Source organism: Mus pahari, chromosome 10, assembly GCF_900095145.1.
Source record: "Mus pahari chromosome 10, PAHARI_EIJ_v1.1, whole genome shotgun sequence".
Taxonomy (NCBI): Eukaryota; Metazoa; Chordata; class Mammalia; order Rodentia; family Muridae; genus Mus; species Mus pahari.
The window spans coordinates 82,349,313-82,358,305 of NC_034599.1; positions in this window are offsets into that span (position 1 = coordinate 82,349,313).

Sequence of the window (8,993 nt, forward strand, 5' to 3'; positions counted from 1 at the left end):
CCACTTGAGTTCCAGTCCTGCATCCTTTGGTGATCAACAGCAGTATGGAAATGTAAGCCAAATAAACCCTTTCCTCCCCAACTTGCTTCTTGGTCATGACGTTTGTGCAGGAATAGAAACCCTGACTAAGACATCTGCCAACCGGAGAATCCCTGTCACCAGATCTACTATCCTTCAGACACACAATTTCTCTCCAGCTGTTTAACACTTCTGTCTCCAGTGTTCCAAAACTTTGCATGTGCTGTGGCTGAGGTTTGTCCCTTTCACTCTGTCCTGTTCAGACTTGGCTCTGCTTTAATACATGTGTGGCTCCCCTCAGACTGTGTGAGGTTCCAGCTGTCATCTCTCCAAATCATTTTCCAGTACTGTTTTCTTCGTTCTCACCTTATGAAAAAAAATCTTGTGACATAAAATGTCACCCATTTTCTGTGGTTCCACAGATCCCGAAAGTTCTGTTTGGGTTTTGGTTTTAGTATTCTCTGCTTGTTAGCCAACTGAGTAGTGGTTCTCATTTCAGTTGACCCTGTTCCCTCCACACCTCGCCTTTCTGTGGCTGAGTCTTTCAGCATGTTTTTAACTTTTGGTTGTTTTTCAGTTCTGAAGTTTCCACTTGTTCTTCTTCACGGTTCTATTTTTGTCTTAGCTTTGAAAAGTTGCTCACGGTTGCAATTCTGAACATTTTTATGACACCCACATCTAATTCTAACATCTGCATCATCTTACCACTGGCACCACTGATAGTCTTGTCCTGCAAGTTGAAAATATTGTGTTCTTTGCATGCTGAGAAATTTTGGACTGTTGCAGAAATTTTGCGTATTAATTTGTGGGAATCTGGGTTTCACATAAATTTTATGAGTTTTAGGGGTTTGTCTTGATGTTTTGTGCACAGGTATTTTGCTTACATTTTTGTCTGTTCACATTTCTGTGCATGTCTCATGTCCTTGGAGGTCAGAAAAGGGTATCAGACCTTTTGCAATAGATATGGGTGCTGGAGTTGAACCCAGGTCCTCTGCAAGAACAGCAAGTGCTCTTAGCTACTGACCATCTATCCAGCCCCTAGAATACTTTTTTTATGCTGGTATTTGGTGAGATTGAATTCACATATTTAAGTTTACTTTTCTGTGGGTTATGGCCATTGTCACTTCAGCTATCATGGGCTTTAAGGGCTACTCGGGTTTATCTTGTATGTATACCATCTAGCAGTCAGTTTATTTTCTGGGAATTTATGATCAATTAGTTTGGTTATATTTTTGTTTATTTTGAATTGTTTTGACAGAAAGTACACTCTGTAGCCCGGACTAGCCTGGAATTCATGATTCTTCTGCCTCAGCTTCCCAAGCACTGGGATGGCAGGTGTGGACAACCACACCCAGATTATCTCTGCCACCACAATCTTGGAAATGTAATGTGAGACAGATCATTCGTGCACAGGCTCAAGCTCAGGCCAGGCGTTCCTAAACAGGCATAAGATGGATCTGACCCTCAAGGGCTGCCCTCTGGGCTCTTTTCCCAGTACTTTGTGGTTCCCTGGGTTACCCTGGAGATGCAAGCCAGAGAAGCCAGTTAAACCAGACATTCATAGAGTTCTGGGGGGACAAACTAAGATTCTATGTCTGAGTGTGGTATCCTCTTGTAACAGAAACTATTTATGAGAGGAAATGGATAGGTGAATCATCCATTTGGGTTAATGTGTTGTGAGGAAACTTGTTCTAGAGTATCCTAGAAGTGGAACACTTTCCTGGCTATAGAGAACCACAGATATGGTGGTTTCTTTGAAGTAAATCCAAACAAGGACTGCTATAGCTCTAATTGTTGCCAACATGTCTATTTTGAACCTAAGAACATTCAGCTTCACACCAAGTTGTATTCTGTGGTTTGCAGAAACCTGAGATGGAAAAACTCAAGTCCTGACCAGCTGAGTCCCCATCAGTACACCCTGGGCCATGCTCCTCCTCTACTAGCCAATCATGTCTTTGCTATCCAAAGCAACTTACGGGTTTCATTCTTGTTTGCTGGCTACTTCTATCCACTCTAGTTGATATGGATGCTCATCTAAGGTCTCATAAGCATTGAAAAGGACTTGAAGAACCAGCAAGATTGCTCAGAGAATAAAGAAACACTTGCCATCAAGATGACAGCCTGAGTTTGACCCCTGGGACCTTCACAGAAGGAAAGAACTGATTCCACAAGTTGACCTCTGACTTCCATGTATGTATAACTTTGTATGACTTCCATGTATGTATAACTTTGGGAAGAGGTTAGAATTTTTTATTTGTATTTCATATGTATGAGTGTTTTGCCTACACAGGTGTGTGTGTGTGTGTGTGTGTGTGTGTGTGTGTGTGTGTGTACCAAAAGAAGACATCAGATCTCTGTGCACTAAAATTATGCTATTTAAAAGCTACCACATGAGTGCTGAAAACTGAACCCAAGTCCTTTGCAAGAGCAACAAGTGCTTTTTTTTTTTTCCTTTTTCGAGACAGGGTTTCTCTGTGTTGTCCTAGCTGTCCTGGAACTCACTCTGTAGACCAGGCTGGCCTCGAACTCAGAAATCCACCTGCCTCTGCCTCCCAAGTGCTGGGATTAAAGGCGTGCACCACCTCTGCCTGGTGCATCAAGTGCTCTTAGCCACTGAGTTATCTCTACAGTCCCCCATATATTTTGTTTTTAAAGAACTTGGGTGTCTCACAATCTAGATAACTGGTCAAAAACTCAATTGTAAATGCAGGTAGCTAATGGAAAATCATGTCCTTTCCAGGTTTTCCTTCTTCGCTCCTCTCTTTTTCTCCTCCTTCCATGATTAATAATGACACTTGAAAGAAAGAAAGAAAGAAAGAAAGAAAGAAAGAAAGAAAGAAAGAAAGAAGAAAGAAAGAAAGAAAGAAAGAAAGAAAGAAAATAACAAAATAAAGAAGAGATGAAATTTGAAAAAAGTTTAGGATTACAAACGAAACCTAAGACCCGCATCAATGTTTGCAACTAGGCTGAGAAAAGTTACCTTAAATTCTATCTTTAAGCTCAAAGTAAAATGTAAGTCATGGATTTGATATATAATTGGGACTTCTGAAAACGTACCATATAATAGACAGGTGAAGTCAGACAGCTAGTGGTTGCTAGGATATTTATATGCATTTGGAGGATGAAAAGAGACTTCTGCCACACTACCAGAAAAGGAAAAATGCCTGCAAAACACAGCCTATTTCCAAATGTGATTCAGTGTACAACTTAAGGAACAAAGAGTCCACTGTAACCCAAGAAAGCATTGTGTGGGAGGCACAGAGGTTCTTATGCTCACAGATGAGCACCAGGAGACAGGAATGTTAAACACACAGGTTGTCTCTTCAAAGCAGAGAATCCATAACCTGTTATTCACCCAGAAGGCTGGGAGCAAGCACGGTTAATAGCCTGGTGATCTGTATGGTAGGGACCACACCAAATTCTCTCCAAGACCCTTATCATGAGCCTGACAATCTATAAAACCTATCCTTATGAAAGGTGTCATATGTACTTCACAGTGAGTGTTAATGTAGTCTCATCTTAAGCTTTATTGTACACACAGGATTGGGATAATTATCACCAGCAAAGTTTTCACCAAATTGTACTGTGCTTACATATGCCTAAAATAAACTACTCGGGGGTCAGACTCCTGAACCCCACTGAACCAACACTGGCTACTCAGTTGTGTTAATCTGAGCAGCCTCCTGTGAGTCATTGCTTTGCTGGCCATGTCAGTCACATTGACCCCAGAGAGTTGCTGCCCACTACACTGTTTCTTAATGAAAACTCTGAAGGTCACAAAAGTGTGACTTTATCAGGACAAAGGGAAAGAATTTTCAATAATTAATAAATTTTGTCCTGTTATAGAAAAAAAAAAAAGGCCAGGCATGGTGGCGCATGCCTTTAATCCTAGTACTCGGGAGACAGAGGCAGGAGGATTTCTGAGTTCGAGGCCAGCCTGGTCTACTAAGTGAGTTCCAGGACAGCCAGGACTATACAGAGAAACCCTGTCTCGAAAAACCAAAAGAAAAAAGAAAAAAAAAAGATCATACTGGCCAGGCATCAGGATAGAACAGAACAGACCACAGAACACGTCTTTCTGTAAGTAACAATGTCTCTAGGACAGACCCCAGAACACATCTTTCTGTAAGTAACAATGTCTCTAGGACAGACCCCAGAACACGTCTTTCTGTAAGTAACAATGTCTCCTGTGTACACAGAGGATCAATGTTCTTTTCTTTCACAGCACCTGGGTATCTCAGAACTGCTTCTTTGAGCGTCCAAAAGATACAATGTAAGAATTCTCTCATAGTCAACAACAGGAGACAAAATTCAGGGCTAGATAGATGTGTGATGAGCCTTCATCTAGGGTGTGCCTCCCAGCAAGATGGGTGACATGAAAGCCACTTCTCTCTCTGGGCCTTCACTGTCTCACGCCCCACTCCTGATGATTATAGATTACTGGAGAGATGAGAATATCGACCTAGCCAAGTGTGGTGGTGCTGTGTGATAGTGCATGTTGTAATCTCATCACAAATGTGATGGTGTGTGTTGTAATCTTAGCACAAGTGTGATGGTGTGTGTTGTAATCTTAGCACAAGTGTGATGGTGTGTGTTGTAATCTCAGCACAAGTGTGATGGTGCTGTTGTAATCTCAGCACAAGTGTGATGGTGTATGTTGTAATCTTAGCACAAGTGTGATGGTGCTGTTGTAATCTCAACACAAGTGTGATGGTGCTGTTGTAATCTTAGCACAAGTATGATGGTGCTGTTGTAATCTTAGCACAAGTGTGATGGTACTGTTGTAATCTTAGCACAAGTGTGATGGTGTGTGTTGTAATCTCAGCACAAGTGTGATGGTGTGTGTTGTAATCTTAGCATAAGTGTGATGGTGTGTGTTGTAATCTCAGCACAAGTGTGATGGTGTGTGTTGTAATCTCAGCACAAGTGTGATGGTGCTGTTGTAATCTTAGCACTTGGGAGACTGAGCAGAAGAACCATGAGTTCAGTTCTAGGCCACCCTAGACTATACACAGTCAAAGGAGGGAAGAGAAAGGGAGAGGGAGGGGAAAAGAAGAGAAAGGAGCCGGAAGAAATTGTCTAAATACTGGCTTCTCAGATAACTTGTATTGGTGATAACTCACAATTTATTTTTCAGCTACCCCACCCATCCAACATGACACAACTCAAAATCCCAACTTAGTTTGTAGCCAACAGTGTCTGTTTAACATAGAGCAGTTGGAGAATGTGGAGTATCCTCTTAGATACCCAAAAGAGAAAGAACAAACTACATCTGCTATCAATCTTCTCTTTAACTTCTGATGGCTTGGCAGTGACATCATAGCACCAACACAGAGGAAACCATGAAGCATTTCAGAAATTACCTCAGAGGCAGTGTAGAGTCCTTCCAAGGCATGTAGTCAGGTTTGTCTTTAAATGTGAACAAACCTCTGCTTGGATTCTTCAAGCCCTTACACCAAACATCAAGGCCAACTCCATGACTCATAAGATCAGAGACAGATATGCTGGCTCAGAAACAACCCAACAAGGACTCACTGGTAGGAGTCCATGAAAGGCTCTTTAAGAGATCTACTTGGACATTTCAAGGATGCTATGAGCAGAAACAGAGGGAGAAGAGGAGCTGTAGACTACAACCACCAGGAGCAACAGCTTCACTTTATTGGCATCCCTTTCTCTATTTAGTGAAATTGGTCCTTGAGGCTGAACATCAATGTTCCTTGTAGGTAGAAATGACACTGTGAATGCTAAATAAGAAGATGAAAGTGTCATTGTATAGAAAAAATACATTACTTGGTATCACATAGGGTGCAGTGTCATGAGGCTGATAAGAGTTAGGAACAAATAGACAGCCATGGTTACAGGCCAAAGGGAAACAAACCATCTATATGCCTGGTGGAACCAGCAGCCTCCTTCCAGAACACCAGAGATTTTCCAGAGTTGTTGATCTTGCTATCTAATGTATTAAAATCCACTCTGTAGACCAGGCTGGCCTCGAACTCAGAAATCCACCTGCCTCTGCCTCCCAAGTGCTGGGATTAAAGGCATATGCCACCACGCCCGGCAAAATCCAAATTTTTCTGACTCATCAAGATGTAGACTATTAGCCCTTGTTTGTTTGTTTGTGTGTTTGTTTGTTTTTTCCTGAACTTGCCCAGCCTTAAGGACTTTTTGGCAGACCCTCCCCTTCACTTGACTCATCAGCCAATGAGAATACAACACACACAATCAAACTAACCAGCCAGGTGATGGATGCCTAATTTCCATATGAGTGAGATCAAATTTGTCCATTCCCAGGGTATCAAAATCCCTGCTTCAAAACTTACTTGGCAATTCACTTTCCGAACTCTTCCCTGCTGCTAGAAGCCAACATTTTTCTTTGCAGAAATGCTTTGGTCCTGTGCCCTTCTTCTGTTTTCCTTGCTCAGCATTCTTTGCCATCATGAAGCAAGAAACTCAACTCCAACTCAGAAAATAGGCAACAATGCCATCACACTACTTTCAATTGACATAGGAAAGGGTAATGTATGTGTCTATATGTGTTGTAGGGGGGCACTGTGCATACACTTAGGAAGTCAGTATGTGGATGTAAATTATTCTCCTGGTTTGCTATTTTGTCGTGGTTTTCAATTTTCTTAGAGTTTTGTTTTGTTTTATGTAACAAAGGTAGATAACCCAGAAGACTTAAACAGCAGACACAGATGTTTCCCTTGTCCAGGGTTAATTCTCCTATCAAAACCTATTGTACTGGCTGGTTTTGTGTGTCAACCTGATACAGGCTGGAGTTATCACAGAGAAAAGAGCTTCAGTGAAGGGAAGAGTCACCATGAGATCCAGCTGTGGGGCATTTTCTCAGTTGGTGATCAATCGGGGGAGGGCCCATTGTGGGGGGTGCCATTCCTGGGCTGGTAGTCTTGGGTTCTATAAGAGAGCAAGCTGAGAAAGCCAGGGAAAGCAAGCCAGTAAGAAACATCCATCCATGGCCTCTTCATCAGCTTCTGTATCCTGCCCTGCTGGAGCTCCAGTCCTGATCTCCTTTGGTGATGAACAGCAATGTGGAAGTGTAAGCTAAATAAACCCTTTTCTCCCCAACTTGCTTCTTGGTCATGATGTTTTGTCCAGGAATAGAAACCCTGACTAAGACACCTATTATTGACACTTATAAAGACAAATCATATAACTTAATTGCTAAGAAAAGGCACAAGACGATATTATTTTGCTCCACATCTATGGAAGAAACACTGAAGTACATTTCTTAGCTAATTCACCAGAAACCTGTACAGGAGCCTCATTGGTCTACTGAGGTCTCCTTGAGTAACTCTAGCCTCTGAGCCTACCCCCCACCCCCAGCTCCCAGTGGCTCTAGCCTGCCACCCTCTTCAGAGGGCTAGGGCTACAGAAGACACTTCACCTAGACTCCAATCTCAAGGGAGTCGATCAGTGTAAAGTAGTTATGACCTTAGTAACCCATAGCAACTGCTGCCCATGCACCGCAGGAGGCTGAGCATCCCTCCCATCTCAGTTAAGTCTCAGAAAAGACATTTTCCCTTCCTTGCCATCACTGCTTCAAACCCTCAAAGGCTTTACTCCCCCAGATCACACCTCTTCCCTGCTCCACATCCTGATAATCCACACACACTGGACTGCTTCACCCCACATCCTCTTGGTTGCCATGCGTGAACCAGGCTTCTAAGCAAACATTCATGATGGTGAGTCTCTGCTCACTTTCACTGGCTCCTGCAGCCATCCCCTGTCTAAACCCAGAATGCCCTGTTCCAGCTCCCATTCTTGGCTCTTTTATCTCTCTGTGCCACAGGCAACGTGCTAGATACACACCATGTGTGGATTCACAATGCTGCTCTTTTACATATAATTAGGTTGAACAAAGCCTTGGAGGTTCTTCAAGGTTATATTTAACGACAGGAAGCTCACACCTTGCTAATATAGCTGGGTCTGTACTGGGACCCCCTGATTTATCTGATGGTTCTTCCTTGAGAGAAATGTGTGGGATTATGGTGTCTGAGCTTCAAGCACTCTGTTTTCACAGATCGGGGATTCTTGCACGACCTTCTCAAATCATGGCTTAATCCTGGAACTAACATTGTCCGAATAACTACATACTCTGGGTTAGGTGGCATTAATTTTGAGAAGGTGATCATCAAAATCTGTAGTGACTGGTACAGGACAGAGGGCACCAGCTAAGCTGAGACAAAGGATGGAGAGGAGAGTAGGCTGAAGCCCAGCCCAGAATGCATCTTCTGGTTATGCCAGGCATGCCCCGTGCTGTGGGTTCTGAGGCAGTCAGGGGAATCCCTTGGAAGGAGGGGAGCTCTCAAATGGAGCTGTGGCAGCTGTCATCTGCCATTAAGTCCGGAAGTAGTTCACGCTTGGTGATCACTGCAGCTACACGTTAGAGCACCAGAGGCTCTGTTCTGGTTGTGATTTGACGAACAGATGTGACCATTTTTAAAAGCACTTACTTTGAAACCATATTGGAGAGAGAATAAACAAAGAGTAGAGCTGGGTGACTACAAATAGAGTATACTAGTTAGTTGATATACAACATTCTGTCTCCTCTCTCTCTCTCTCTCTCTCTCTCTCTCTCTCTCTCTCCCCTCTCTCTCTCTGAAAAGCAGGTGAAGCCCATGTTTATAGTAACAAGGATCTGTGGTCAGCTTCTGACTTCTCTGTTTCAGAACTTCAGCCCACAGCTGTGTTTAGGACTTTTAATGAAAAGGCACTCAGTGTTCCCCACTGCTGAGATTCCCTCTCAGGCCATCAGCAGCTGAGCTCAGGAAAATGTGAGGCTTTGCTCATCGAGCAGAGAGGAAACTGGCCAGAGCAGGGTGGAGAGCACCAAAGACAAACAATAATACTGTTTAGCAGAAATCAGTTCCCTGGGGCTTCCCTTCCCGGATATCCAGAAATGTCCCTGAGTCCCAGAACCATGGCACTGTCTGAGGTCAGCAGAGCCTACT